This window comes from Halyomorpha halys, unplaced genomic scaffold (assembly GCF_000696795.3).
Source record: "Halyomorpha halys isolate HHAL.00 unplaced genomic scaffold, Hhal_1.1 Scaffold45.1, whole genome shotgun sequence".
In the NCBI taxonomy this organism is placed as follows: Eukaryota; Metazoa; Arthropoda; class Insecta; order Hemiptera; family Pentatomidae; genus Halyomorpha; species Halyomorpha halys.
Genome location: NW_027113993.1, coordinates 2,460,123 through 2,477,150, shown reverse-complemented (window position 1 = coordinate 2,477,150; position 17,028 = coordinate 2,460,123).

Genomic DNA, 17,028 nt, shown 5'->3' with positions numbered 1-17,028 from the left:
GGAAGAATCCATAGACAAAATAATAAAATTTCTCAAAGAAACACAACTTTATACTAAAATATAATCCACCAATACCGACCAGTGTAACAAGGAAATAGTCTACATTTAACTATAAGCCAAGAAGATAGATGAAGTAAAAAGGGTGTAATAACCTAGATGTTGATCGCCCTGAACAAAAATCTAATCTAATCTAATCACTCTTATGTACAATATTTACACAATCGACCTGAGGATCGCTGAGCCCATTCTATCCCCCACGGGTGAGAGGTAGAGCAGAGCCCAAATGATTCCAGAGCACATCCCTCTCGCCGCATCACTGGTAATGAGCCAGTGGAGGCTGAGCAAGTGCGCTAAAGCCGCAAACACTGAACTTGAGTGGAGAATCTGTCCATTGCCAGAACTCCAATTGTCCATTTTTATTTTACAATAAGTTTCTCTGAATGGATGTAGGGGTGGAACTAGATAAGGTTTTAATCAAAGGATTAGGATGGTTGGAAAGTTTATATGTAATTTTGAGAATTTGTTTGGTATGCGGTCAAGGACAAAAGGGATATGTAGGTCATGGTGTAGTGTTCTGTTGGAAACGTAATAGGATGCATTAACTATGGTTCTAAGGATTTTTGATTGAAAGGATTGGGTACGTTTGATGTTCAAATAATAATTTTAACATTGACATTCACTGTCAGTTTTGTTATTACTTGATGCATTCTAATCTTCTTCGGACGTACCCTCAGGACAATCTTCGTCAATGTTAATAATATTTGTTCATATCTTATTATATACATATGCAAAATAGTAAAATTAATGCTATGGTGTTGTCGGATATTTCATTTCTAGGTTTGAAATCTATCAAATTGACAGATCACGTTAATTTAGAGTTTCATTGGTAAAGTACATTAGCCGTGGAATAACTTAGCAGAAGGTCATAGGATGTACCCATCCTCTATAATAAAGTAAATACATTAATAAAATATGTATACCACCTACTACTGTATAGAGATGAGGTTAAAAACATTAAATTTCGTGCAATCTGATGGATACATCCTCAGCATTCTTAAATTCTGATAATAAATTAAAATATATGAAGATTTTTATAGGGTTTCTGAGCGCATGAATGCTAAAAATTGAGATGAACAAACTAGTTAACCAACAATCTCTCGAGTTTTTTAACATGCAAGAACCAATCAGTTGGCTAAGAATTTGTATTCAAGGAATTCAAAGTTAGAATGTGAGAAGTTTCAACACAATAAATATATCGAATAAAAAATTACTTTCAAAAAAATTGTTTTCATTTAAAATAATTTTTATTGCCACCAACTGTTTTTATTTGAAAAAAATAACTGTTCGAATAATTAATCAAAATTGGCCGAAATCCTCTTAAAATAATTATTTCTAATTAATTTCTATTGGGATTATATTTTTAAGAATATTAAAGTTTCAATAATTGATCCAAGTTCGGCTCTTAACTGAATTATTGGCAGTATCATTTACGAAATTTCAAATATTGAAAGCTACATCTAAAAAAAAAAAGGCAAAATCTTCAAATTATCCATTGAATGGATTTAAATAAATTGATACTATAATTATTTGCTTTATATTATGAAAAAGGTTAAAAATATTCATTATTTAGATGTCGATCTCTTACAACTTGAACCTAAGGGTTGGTCATAGACCGAAACAAGTTTAATTTATTCTATTATCGTTCTCTTGTTTGTTCCAAAAATATCAGAAGGGTTTAAATCATTTATTCGATTTCTTCAAAACTTTCTTTCAGATTATGCTTCATTACCGTATCCTAATTGATGATAGATTGAAAGTCCGTCCCAACTACAGCACTAATGGACCGAGGGGTGGGCATTAAAAGAGAACTAATAGTGTTAGAATGGCAGGTCCGAAGACTGGGATCGGTGAGCGAACATCGGATTAAACAGACAGGCTGGCTTATGTGACCCTTGGGACCATTTCGTAAATTTACATCAGAAGTGTTTTAAGTTAATTGCTACTATTGGCTAGAAACAGAGGGTGGAGACTGAGATAACCAATCAGGTAATGTGTTAGAGCAGTTAGGACTGTAGCTGCTTTAGTGGCCAATTTACAGGAGTAAATAGCCACGTTATCGTTGACAGTGGTCTCCGGGGTGACTGCTGCGTTGAGAGATTTATGGCCTCATCTCATGGGATTTAGTGTCTAGTGTTTGCTATATACTTCTTTCAGCTTCTAGTACATAATGTTTCACTATATATATATAAAGTATGTATAATATACGGGGTAAAGTGCGTGGCTACTAACTCAAAGGACTCGAGTTCGAATACGGCTGGGCAGAAAGTTGTTTTCTGTTGCACTGTAGCCGTGAGTCAACTCCTACGGGTTCTGGAGCCCTCTTGGGATCCACCCAGCCTCTTGAATTGGGTTCCTTTAATTGGGTAAAAATCTAGCGGTCGAGCGCGATTCTGACCAAATAACCTTCAAGGTCAACCGTTGGTCTAGTAACTGAACCCTTGACCCCTCATGGGTTGTAGCGGTACAGATTTAAATTTAATGTACATATACCGGTAGTTGAGAGAGAAACAACTCGTGTACAAAAACTATTGTCAAGTTCTTATAAGAAGATAGCAGTACATCACTAATCAGCCAACGGTACAACAACCCTGGTTTCATAAATAAAAACATAAAACTAAATAAATGCAAATTAGTGAATGCAAATCTTACATCAAGGGTTTTAAAACGACTAATCAAGGAAATATATATGATTCTAATTATAATTGCATATTATATATGTATTAGTGTGTAATATTTGAAAGACTCGTTTCCTTCATCCTAACTGATCAAAATTTGTATCTAGAATTTTTAAAATCATTTGATGATTTTTATTTTCGATCATAAGTTTCTACATATGAATCTAAAGTAATTTTTATGTAAAATGTGCTTATTCACATTTATGTAAACCTTTTTTTATAACAGCTCTTAGCATTAAATCTAAAACGAAGACTTCAAAAATATGAGAAATGAAATGGGCTATGTATTATTTTTATTTTTTATAAATAAATGTTTTTTTTTATTTATGTGATTTTATTTATTTGTTCATTAGTTGTGTCACATGTTTAGTTAGGGCTTGTTAGAATTGCAAATAGAACAGAAAATCGCATTAAAATTCTACTGAACCTAAAATTATAGTGTACACTATTTCAGTTTTCTAATGGTTCGTATCTATTTTAGGTGAGGATTAGTTTCAAATCATCTCAAGTCTAATAAAATTCTAAAAGTCTAAAAAATCCTCATAAATATAATAGTAATTAATGCTAGCTATTTTTTTAAGGAATAAAAGCAATATCGTACTTCTCAACATTAGCAAACAGCTAGACAAAGACATTTGGGATGTCTTAAGTAAAGATCAGGAAATGTATTTGCGATATGATGTTTATCATACTCAGAAAATGCATACTAAATTTATTAACCCTCCATGTAAAGTAATTTACCATTTTAGTATTAATCATTTTAACAATGGAGCTAACCAAAGAAGTACTTTTATGCTAGTTGGTTATTCATTAGCGATAAAACCAACCCTTCAAGCTAAAAATTGACGGAGGGATTTATAATGCAGTGGGCCGCGATAAAGCGATTCATGAGGCGTTTTCCATGTACCACCCTCGCACAGCACAGATTGTAAGTAGCAAGACAAACAATTTATTATAAACAGATAAAAAAAAAAATGAAACGTTTTGAATGAGAAATGGTAAGGAGATAATGGGTAATGAAGATGGGGGAGAAGCAAAGTCGTTAGTCATGCGTGCGCAATGCGGCTGTCAGGAATCATCCATCAGGCCACGGAGAGCGAATCATTCCGTTACCATTCCTAACTAATTAATATTAAAATGAGATCTGTCGCAGTAATCCGCGATACCCCTCCGCCTCCTATCAGCAACTGTTTAATGAAGGAGTCTAACTGCAAGCGGACGCCAGAGGGTGCCGTGTCGCTTCGCGGTTTACATTCTGTCTGTGGATCTGAGGGAGGAAGGGAGAGAGGAGGAGTAAATGTAATTAGTTGCTTGGCTTGTCTTTGTTTTCTACAAATCCATAAAGATTGTGTACACTATAAGTCGTCCTAAAAAAAAAATGGACACCTTGATTGTTTAATAAAATCCTCAGTCGAAAACTTCATATTTAAAAAAAGTAGACAAAGCATTGTAGAGAAAAATGATCTGATATCTAAAACGTAAAATGTAAAATAATACTAAAGCGAAGAAGACCCTACTTCGAAAAGAAAGAAATGCCTATTCTTCCATATCATTACAGTTCCCAGTAATTTGCTTGAACATGAAACAATTCCCAGCACCCAATATTTTTATTTAGCCAGTAGACAAGTTCATACTCTTTAAATGGGAATACCCATTCATTTTACTCCCATATTACATTCTCAATTACAACACATATTAATGAAAAATATTCCAATTAAATGAAAAATATTTCAATTTTAATAAAATTGATAGTTTCAATTAAAAACAAAAACTGTTTTTCAAGTAACAAATTTTGAAGTTCATAAGTTAAGGGAAACCTAATTTTCAGAAAACCAGTTCTTTCAATTCTTTATTTTTCAAATCCAGATTTCAACAGACCTTGGTTATAATTAGTCATAGAAATTCGCTATATAGATTTACTGTATTAACTCGCATCTTTATGTACAATTTACCTAAATTACTCTGGATACTCCTCACCTACTATATTTTCCCCTATTAAGGGTACCCACTTTATAGGGCTAGGTGGATTATAGAAGGTTTCCAGAAGCTAGAGGGTTGACTCATAGCTGCAGTAACAGAATAAGTAACTACCTGCTACAGCCGGATTCAAACTCGGGTCCTTTGCACAACTCACCCACTGAACAACCTCTTCCCTAAGAGAGTATACCTTTCCGAATTATTTCAATATTGATATACTCTCTGGCTTTTGACAGAATAATGATATCATACTACAGCTTGTCGCGTCACTTGAATGTACAGATATATTTGTTTATGCAAATATTCTAAACTGGATAGATATGTGATCTGGGTCCGAGGAAGGGTGGATAGGGGCGGTCTGTTCCCGGGCCCGCTGACCGGAAGCTCTGACCGGAAGACTCCCCGCCGATCGTGGAGGCATTGTACAGATACAAAGAGAACGATTACCTCTTGTGTAATATCACACCTCTGATAATGGAAGTTCTTGAGCGGCCCTTCAATTGATGTCCGAGTGGTTCTCACACTTCACACTCTCAATAATACTGGTAATTATAGGCAACGACACTCAGCACCTGCCACTATTTACGGCTTACTTTTATTGCTTTCTACAATAGAGCTGGTTTGCGTACACCCTACTAGTAACTGCATCTTGTGCGTATGACATTATGCAGATTCAATTTTTATAATTATTCCAGTTCTACAGAATGGCATTTAGTACGTTTTTCATTGCGTTACATGAAGCGTTTATTCAACTCTATCCAATCTCATTGAACGTTTGTTAAAACTAATAACTCAGGTATTTATCAATATCGTGAGCGAATATCACTTCATAACTTTTTTAACTAAACCCTTACTCATAAATATAATTCCATTAAAATAAATACATTATTTGATCGGTCAGTTAGTAAAACATTGGACTTCTAACTCATTGGAGTCATATTCAGCTGTGACCGAAAATATTTTTTTTGTTACACGGACTGTGGATCAGTATTGGGTAAAAACCTATTTGCAATTACTGTACTAGAATTTAAACTGTGAAAATGAGATTACAATTTTGATTAGTAATTCCAACTACAAATGAACCACTGTAGTTATAAGAATGTGCTGAAATTACAAATACGAAGAAGTTTTCTTATAAAATAATCGGGATTATTAATTTCACTTAAATCTTCTTAAATTCTTCACTTAAATTCTTTTTTCCACAAAATCTCCAGGGATGTGATTGGTTGGACTCCCTTAGGCCACACCTCATTAAAATGAGATGTCACCTCATTGGGTGGAACGTGCTGCTGATGTGAACCGAGGTCATTTTTTGTAGATCTCATGTTCAGGAATCATGAGTACTTTCTAATAGTACTAACACTTCACAGTTGTATTTATAATTTTTTTTCATAATTTTCTTTCACATAATCCTTCCCTACCCGGCATCACCTCATTTAAATCATTTTAATTTACTCACTGAAGCTTAAAATGAAGAAATTCACTAGATTTCAACTAGATAGAAAATTTAAAACTGCATATTTATAAATAAATATTTCGTGAGATTGTTCACTGTATCTGTACTTGATTTTTCTCCGTTGTTTTTAGATATGTTAGCGTATAACGTAGATCGGCGCGGCAAACAAATAAAGAAAATAGTTCGATTAAAAGCATATTTTATTTATCCTTACCAAACTTGAAACACATTCCACATAAACAACCACAATAAAGAAAATAAGCTGTGAAAAAAAACATTTTTATACTTTAAAATATATGTAGAATGTGAGCTTTCTACAAAATAAATAAAAAAAAGTTGTTTTTACAGTCATTAACCCAGTTATGGTTTGAATATAAGCAAATTCTGACTCATTTTGTAGATTAGAAAAAACATATAGGCCATGTTACTCAGTTTATTGGGCTGCCCTGCAGTTTCCTATCCATGATTATTCACTCTGTAAAAAAAAAGTGGCTCACACACTCAATCAGTACACAAGGATATTATCCACATGTAGTTCAGATGCATGTCAATGTCATTTACATTTTTTTCTCCACATAGACTATTTTTATCATTATTTACCTACTTCATAAAGCCAAGTTCGGCGGAATTCAAAGCCAGGGAACAAAAGCATTTGCACGAAAATCCAATGTAATTTGGCTAACCGTAGTTTATATTTTCTTGATAAATATTTTAAAATAGCAGGGATGAGAATAAAATTAGAAATTACAGAGAAAATCTAATTTTATATTGTCAGAAAAAAAGCAACTAATATCCTAATCTCAAAAATGCTCAACATTAAATATTTTTAATATTATTTGTCTTGGTGATGCTGAGCCAGGTTTTGTATTGTATTTAATCGATAGTTTTTTTTTGTTTTTTTTTTTAAGTTTGTAATAGTACAGTTGAATAAAATAAATATAATAAAAAAAAATGAAACAATGTTGTATACAGTGTAATTTTATTGTATAAAGTGTAATATCTAAGCAAAATAACACTGGGACAGGTCTTCTTTGCAAGTAAATGGGATAAAAAAACGAAGAAAGACATATAAATTCATGCGCAGTGCACAAGTCAAAATAATTAATACTATCTTGGCTTGTTAGCATCATGATTGTAATGATCATTATAATTAATGAGTTTGGATCAAGATAAAATTGATATATCGTCTGTACGTCAAGCTGGATTGCGACCATCTGCCTGGGGACAGATTACAAAACGTCCTCATTACCGAGACCGGAGCACCGCAGGAGGTACAACAACCGTCAGGGTTGATACCACATGACGTTGGTCATGCGCACGTGTGAAAAAAAAAAACTTGCGCACAATCGGAACCCTATACATATTTAAATAGAGTGGGTTTAAGGCGTTCATTAGGAGGGAGAGCAAACTTCTCTAGGGGACCCGCATCCACCTGAAGTGCCTTGCCATCTGGAGCTGCTGTCCACTCAGCCTGGAGGGAGGATAATGAACCTAGCAGTGATGTCTTTGAGGCTCCAGGCGACAATAATATCTTGATAGCGATCAACTGCAGACTTTGCGAAGACAATTCAAATAGTTCAAAAAATATACATGGTATTATATTATATATGGTACATATATATATGGAGGATAAAGACACTAACTAGTATCAGATAATGTACCAGTGACGAGTACATGAAATTGATTTTCAAATATTAAGGATTCTATGTGGTTTACCATTCTTCTTTTTTAGTACTTAGATTATACTTATACTTAGAAAAGTTTACATGTAACTGGAGCCCGTTATCCAATGCAACCTCGGGCGTACGTGTTTTAGCACTCGTTTGTTTATTTAAAGTATTAAGCAGCCAAGCAATTTTGTTCTTTTTTTTAACAGTATTTTTTAAGTTTAAATGGAAAATTTAACTGAAAATTAGAGGATGTCTGATACTCCTATTATTAGTCATCAATAATGAAGAAGATGATGACCATCTTACTCATTATTTGGAATTATACGGTTAATTATTTACATATATATAATAAATCATTAATGTACTAATAACAGACAAAGGTGTCTGTTATTGGTCCATTACGATTAATTAATAATGTTTCTTTGCTATTTTTGTTGGAGAAACCAGTGAACGTTCTCTTCAAACACTCTATGATATAGCAATCAAAAAATCTAGTATAAGACAGAGTGTTATTGGTCATGATATTGGTGTTCATATATGTCTGTCAATGGTTTTATGTATGTCTTATATATGTCTGTCAAATTTTTAGTTGAATATTTTTTTTTGTTAAAAGTTATGCAGTGTTATATTGAATGGAGAAACTAGTTTTTTGCAAGGGAGCTAAAAAAAATAAATAAATAAAAGCTGAAGTATATAAACTCTTAAATATGTGTACTCATGTATATCATGAATATCAAAACGAGTTTGTGTGTATTAGTGTTTTATAGCTCTCGAAAATGTAAATTTTATTTATTTTTATCATTATTGTTGTATCAACTTTTGTAAGTACACATGCAATCCTTCACATTCAAAATAAGCAATAGTAAAAGCCAAACGACACCATTGATCTGGAGGGAGGCGGGATTATTCAAATGAGCTTTGAGTCAGAGTTTCCTTTTCCTGAACAGATACGACACCCCGGGACAGATGGGCTGGCACCCGAAACGACAACCCTTCCGACCTGTCACCCGTTGCATTTGTCACACTTGTGGCACTCGGACAAAAAAAAGTATAAAGGTTCAACTAAACGGATTACTGGAGCGAGGGCTCGCTTCTCGATCAGAACTACTCGACCTCAAATATCAGTCGGGTAGCGGGAAGGCTTTTAAACTGTGCGACCTATTGCATGGAATAACGAGATTACCGCCCAGTCGTTAGCAGTTGCCTGCGCATATGTGTCAGAGCACTTGTCTCAGTATTTATTAGCACTCAAGTTTCAATAATCGGTAGAGTTGAGTTGGTTCTATTAAGTTTATCACATTCCCAAACTACTTCACGGTCAGATTAATTACAGTTTAAGTATATTTCATCGAATGTGAGCTCCATCGAGAATACTCGATCAACCATTGTCATATAACGAACACTATTTATTATTATTGAATATCAGTGGTAAATCAATCACTCCTTTAAATGAAGCAATCGAGATAATATCAATTTGAACCACTTCTTCTTGTATGTGTTCATCAATTTTCGTCCCATCACATTGTTAATTTTGAATATGAGTAAACTTTAGGTATTATAGATCCTCTACTACGTTTATTTTTTCTTATCTAAATATCAATATCTGTCATTTAAAAGTGTTTTAGCTAATATTTCACCAGTTGCCATTACAAGCGAAGAAAATAATAAAGTTGTCTGAAAAAAAAAATAAATAAAACAAAAGCGCCATTGAATTGTGTGATTTAATCTATATAGATAAAGGTTTATACATTACAAAAACTGGGATTTAGCAAAATTTACTACAACAAAACTTTACCTTATTTGCTCTTTGGTTAAACTAAAATTTTCAATTAAAAAAAAACAATTTTTATAAATACAACTTTACTAAAAAAAAAGATTAAGGAGTAGTAACACTGCTGTCGTTTCCAAAAATCAAATCCTCTTTTATTCCTTACAATCTTTTTCTTCGGTATATAGTGCAGTGGTCAGTTGAAGCACCTGTCTTGAAGCAGTATTTTAAAAGTTTGAACAACATAGTTTGTAGTCTTGTTTTTATGGAGAAAAAATGAAAATCTGTACCGCTACAATGAATGAAGAGTTAAATATTTAGTACTTTGTGAGAAAGCACTGTTTCTTGAGCAGCAGTTGTGCAAGGAGGTGATTTGTTTATGATTCCACCTAACCGTCAGACTTTTTCTCTAATTTAGTGTACCCACTTTTTTAGAGGTTGGATGGACCCCGGAGAGCTCCTAAACCAACAGGGTTGACTCGCGGTTTGCCAAATAAATTTTCAATTAACTAATAACAGTAATAAATAACTATGGGAGGGACCTGTAATAGTCCTTGAAGGAAGATTCTTATGTACTAGGTGTTCACTACAGGTCACATTATTAATGCACTCATCTTGCAAACATCTAAAGTTTCTTTTAAAAATTTAAATAGAGACAATATCACAATAATTTTAACTATCCAAACAATTGTGTCAATAATTTCTCAGCTTTAGAAAAAAACATAAGTAATTAAATTTTACAATAAAACCGAAAAAAGGATGGCACAATCTCACCTCATCAAGAGATCTTATTATAATGATAAGACACCAAAAACCAAATCCGGGAGCAGTAATCACAGATAGTTTGTAAAAATGCATCACTTATCAGTCTATAAAACTAATTCTTTATATCTGTAAAAAGGTTTCAACAAAGGGATATAACAATGAATTGTAGAAACAACATTTGTTGGTGAAGCAATACTGTTCCAAGGTACCGTTTCCTTATTGTAAAAAGTAATTTAATGGCTTGAATAACAAACTACTAAGGAGCACTGGTTTGCTCAAATCCGTGTTTCCATCTTCTCATACTACCTGGAATAATCTCACCTCAATTTATGGTATTGTTTGGGTTAATAGAAATGGCACATTTTTCTTAATAGTCATTCTGAGATCTCGATTCTAGTTAATCGGTTATCAATAAATAAATATGTGTTACATTATAAATTTTAACATTCTTATTCGCAAGGTACTTATTAATTAAAAGAGCATAACGATGAAGCCCCCCTTTATAATCAAATGCTCAGTAAAAGGTACTATATATTTATTATGATCCGTGAATTAAAGTAACAATAGTTGAATATAATAACTAGCTAGTCAGCATTAGTAATTCATGAATGGGTATTAAACAATAAAAACAATTGTATTGTGCTTGACTAAATCTGCTTAATGGGAGGTAGCCATTGTCTCATTTGTCTAATGATCCTGGGGGCTGTTCCGTGACGCGGCATTAATTAAAACGGAAGTAGCCCTATCAGAGTCAAATTCAAAAGGGAAGAGAGGCCAGAGGACAGGAAAAAGAAACAAAAGAGAAGATGGAAAAAGAAAATTTCCTACCCTTCGTTTGGGACGAGGGATGGGGGAGGTCGGTCCTAGGGCGGCTTATCGTTAGTTCTTAAGGCTCAGTTATTAGCGAGATCACAACCGTGAAATTAGTGACCATCTGTCTCAAGTAACAGTTCCGTGGAGCTCTGATTAAATTCATGCTTTGGGGAATTTATTTTAAACGACAGCTGTTCGTTTGATTCCTGGTGTCAGTGGAAATGCGATCTTATTCTGTCAATCACAAGTACCTGTCATAACAGCATTCAAAGATTCTCGTATCCTTCATAAAAACTTTATACTAATATTAATAAAAATTAGAGTTTATTACAAGCATTGTATAAGCAATATTTTTAGGGTTAAAATCTAGATTTTGGAATAAAAAAGTATAATTGAAATATACTATGACTTGGAATAAACAACAGATTTGGAATAAAAGCCATACAAGGACTTATCAAACCTATCTGTGGCTGGATGATAAGGGAAAATCACCTTGTATAACTCTTCTATATTCTTTTTATTACAACTTTACTATAAAAATAAAATAAAGTATTTGTGGCTTGTATAGTACTAGAGATTTTGAATCAGTGTGACTTAAGTTTCTAAAATTAAAAGTGAAATTATAATGAGGGGCTTTGTATTATTGCGTGGGAATGTTAATAACTGAGAAAATACTTGAATAATTCAAGACCAATGCTAATTTAGCTCGTATGCAAATAACTAATTAATGATATTAGATTTATATAAATTCAGAACACTTCCACTTAACATCCTAAATTTTTTTTTTAACATTTCTTCATATGAACTAAGTAAAGAATAAGATATTATAAGTAATATCGGGGTGTAAAATATTTTTTGATAAATATATTTCCGAAGTCTCTTTATATCATCATGTTGGCTTTCTTACACATCCTTGTGGAGCTGCGAATAGGCAATAGAAAATCTTTTGACAAAAAAATTTATTTATTTATATGAATATTTGACAACAGTTTTTTTGTAACTAATGTCTTTTATTAACAAGGAGGCTACATTTTTAACTGTTGATCGATTTTAAAAACAAATTTGTTTTCATTTCTCCTGCATTCTGTAAAGAATAAGTTTTTTATCTTTGTTCGTCCACTCGAAAAACATTTAGTTCTACTAGAGACGTTATGATAGCACTTAAATGTTCACTACTGCTTTCTTACCAGACATTAAGAATGAGAATTCTCTGATTTAATCACGAAGAAACAAGAGTTAATCGGATCCGGAAACTACAAGGCGCAGGAAATGGATAATTATTGTGATTTAGAAGGCATATCCGAACTCTCCCTTATTCCAATACATTAATTAGTAAGGCAGTGGATGTTTCCTGCGAGGGATTCTAAGGCGTCGGAACTGGGCCATTTAATTCCTCCTTCTGTCGTCAATAGATCTCCCAAGTTGTCGCTTGGGCGGCGAGTTCTAAGTTTACGATGTTTGGGCGGTTGTTCGAACACGTCTCCTGGGGCAATAGTCCAGATAAGGGATCTATCTAATGGTGTTTGAAGATTGAGTTTGGTGCTATTAATCATGCTGATGTTTGCAAGGGAATACAATTATGGGTTAAAGAACATCCAAAGCCCAAAGGAATTAATATAACTGGTAATAATTATAGAAAAAAATAAAAAGGAAACGAGATCAGGAATTTTAGGCAAATCTGCTGACTATCTAAAAGTAATAATGACTATTCATATCAACCAAAGCGGAAAACAAATGATTCTTCTTCTTAAGTTAGCATGTTTGACCATTAGATACAACTTTGATGACGCCTGCTCTGTAAAGCTTAGCATCATTAACAACTTACCAAAAAGTAATAATTTTATTTATAGTCTATGAAACAAATGGACCAGACAATTTTAAGAACCGTGGGAGACGCCTATCATAAAACCATTCATGATTTTGTTATTTACAACTGACAATTTCAACCTAACGAGACCACCTCAGCATAGGAATTTACAATGTTGTAAGTGACTATTAATGACAACTGAAGGGTGTTAATTCCGAGCGATTGTAAATCAGGGAGTTATGAGCGGCTGTTAGGGTTGGCAGTACTGCAGTTTTACCAACTCACGGTTCATTAGATTAGTTTTGATTCAAGGCGGCGGTTTACGAGTAGCTTTACGACGCGGCGAGGCGTGGCCTTTACGAGTCGGTGGCAAAGACTTAGCTGGCGAGTATTGCATCCCCATTAATTATCATCATCAGTTCGACGGATGTGGCCGTAACCGAAAAACAATTACCTCTTTGGTACAGGATCTAATCTCTTCAACTATTTCTAAAATGGATTCCCGATGTTCGTAATTAACCGTAAGATTACTCCGGTGAAAATATTTCCATCAGGGTGAAGGAATGCCCATCAAGCTTGACAAAGGACATGGAGGATTGATGGTTACAGAACGGATAGGCTGTTATTATCTGATCTCCGGGCGACCTTATGGAATTCGCTCAATTAATAACACTCCTGAAAATGTACAGAACTTTTTCTTCTCTATTACACCCTCTCTAATTTGGTCCCTTAATGCATATTCTTTCCTTTAGAGGTCATTATTAAACATTCTTCGTGTACGTTAAAAATTGATACGTCATGGCATTATAATGATCCAGAATGTATTTGATGTTACATAATTGATATTTAACTAATTAGTTTTAATTATATTCAAATTGAAATAATTTTTTTTTTTTTATCTTTTCATTTTTTTCCATTGTGACATTTATTTACCTTCATACTTTGACCATTTTTTACTACTTTGATATTCTATTTTATGGACTATTCATCCATTTTCAGGTATTTTACTATTAAAATAGTTACATAGTGCTATTCTTATCTATTTATTGTTTTCGTTTATATAAATTATTACATTTTAATTTTAATGATTTTATTGAAATTAGTCTAAATTTCTTTAATTAATGAATTAATCACTTAAAATGTTTTATTACTGATAACTCAAATTCAAATTTGTTTACTAGTATATTTTTTTTTTTTTTCATATGTTACTATTTCATATAAATATTTTTAGAAAAATATTTCGAAGATGAACGGATGCTTCGAAAAGTCATAAAGAAAAATGTACTATTACCTAATGTGATATTAATAAAAAAATATGAAGTATGGAGGTAACTAAATATCATAAATAAAGTGTCCTTGAAAAAATAAATTACTTAAGGAATTATAATAATCATTAGAATAAGAAATACTCTAATTACAGATATTGCTTATAAGAGTGATTATAAGACTACAGGTCATTATCGTGATCAAATGAAACGACATTTTTGAGGGGTTAATTTGAAAGTTTTGAATATTATTGGGTGCAGAAGACCTTACTCATTTTGTATTTGGGAAGAACTTTTTTCAATATTTGTTATTATATAAATAATTTAAATGTTTGAACTCATCAAAATATCATTATCGTAACTGTCCAAGTATTATAATCATATAATAATCAATTTCAGTTATACCATTCTTTTTCAATTCATTGCTGGGCTGCTTTTTGACTTTTATTGAAAACTGAACTAATCTGACAGTTTTTACACATTTTTTTTTTTATTATTATTATTTACCCGTGTCTAAAGTAGAGTTGTGTTCAAGGCTCACTTTTTTTTTTAACAGCTGATCTGGTATCTTTACGAATCAGATTACTCAAGTACAACCAGCTGAATTTTATTTTGCATATTTGATGATAAATGCTTATAATTGCATATTTGGATTACTTCCATGAAATACATTTAAAATTAAAATTCAACATGTAGATAAAATTCTAGATATTTATTTTTAAAAGTTCCATTATACTACAATATAGGTTCTTATTCAATGAAGAAAAAGATAACGAATCAAAAAAATAGCGTAGCCTATCATAACCGACAGTTATGGATAGTTTACATTAATCTGTATTACATCTTCCCCCTCATGCTTTTATTGTAGCTCACAATCCGATTCAATTTCGGATTGTATTTTACTTTCTTTATAAGCTTTAATTATTTAAAGTACCAACAGTAACTGCATAATTTTCTTCAAAGTTGATTTAACCTCAAAACGAGAAATATGATTGAGAAGTCGAATCTATTGGTTAGTGCTATCAGCAGACTAAATGAATCCTATTTAAGCACGATTCTTAGTTTTACAAGAACAAAAATGTCGTTTGTTAAACATAAAAAGCAAGTTTTTATGTTTTTTTTGTTTTGTTTTTTAAATTTAAGTTGGTTATTAATTTAACTATTAATGTGCAGTATTAATTTGATATACCACAGTATGTTGTACTAGGTTAAGCTTGTTAAATATGCCTTATTTAGTTTGAATATTGGCCTCTCTAACCATTACCATATCTATTAATATTTAGGAAATCACCCTTTTACAAAATTCACTAAAAAGTTAATCAGGATCTTTATTAGGCTGAAAAATAAACCTGGTGGTAAGAGTATGTGCTGGCCAATTCCATCCTTCAATCATAGTTTGTCCTGAAACATAACGTCTTTAAGAATAAACGAACTATAGTTTTTACATATTATCTGTAATGGCACTAAACAAGTTTAGTGGATGTATTTTAAGCGTCTGACGTATGTTAGCCTGTTTAAGTTGGGAATTTTATTTGAAACCCACGGCATCTTAAATCAAAGTCATACAAAAGAGACAAAACATTTTATATTTTACACCATTCTAAATATCTTCTTTCCCCTAATGTCAAAATTGTTTACACGTATTTGTTCAAGGAAGGAGAAGTAAATGACGAGAACTCGACGCTCGATATAAAATATTCTCTCTCCATTTTGGATGATATTTCGAAATGAAGACCTCAGCAGAGACGCGGTGGTATACGATACGACGTCCCGACTGGATGGCTTTCCTTGCAAGTTGAGGCCCCATCGAGTGGAACTGCCACTGACAGCGCCCCTATCGCTCTCACAGTTTATGTCGCACCTAACGCTCCCAGATCTTATCTCGGTGGCGCCTCTAGGGGGAGCATGGCAACAGGAGAACTGAACTTATATCCAAGATATGGTGAAGAAAAAACAACCAGTGTTTATGAGTAAGCACAGGGTATGTTTTGTTTTTTTGCAAATGTCACTTTAAGTCTTTGATAATTAAGAAAAAACATTTTAACCTGACGAAACCTCTTTCAGAAATATAAAGTATAGTTTTAGATTATCAACAAGTACAATTATATGAATTTTATAAAACCATTTGTATTACTTGCAAGTATGTAAGTAAAGATTAGATAAGCTTTTATACAAAATACAAAGCTCGTCAAACACTCATGCTCCAAATTGTTTACTAATATTTTTCTGCATAATGAAAATAATTTAGTTTTCCAAATAATAAATGATCAACATTTTGTAACAATATTTGCCAAATATCAAAGTAATTACTAATCTTAAGAAAATTATTTTTGTAAACTACTTTTAGATGTGTTCGATTTGAGTGTCAATAGATCGAGATCTGTAAGTGTAGTTGTTCCCGATATTTAGTTTTTCGAAAAGCAAATTTGTTTTTCTAAATAATGAAAATTAAGATTTTGATAACTTGTAAATAATAAATTTTTTTACTTATTTTTTTTTTAAAGAAAAACAATTTTAATCAATGTTTATATTATTATTATTATTGCTAGAATATGCCATACCCTTTTGCAGGGCTTCATCAAGGCTGTTCAAGACGATAGGTTAAACAGACCTTAACAAATTGATTGTCAATGTCTGTTTAACCTACCATCTTGGACAGCCCTGATGAAGTCCTTGCAAAGTGGGGCGAAACGTCGGGCAATAAATAGTTGAAAACTACCAGGGCATTCAAAAAGTCCTGTCGTTTTTCGTTTGTTCGTTGTTTATTTTGAT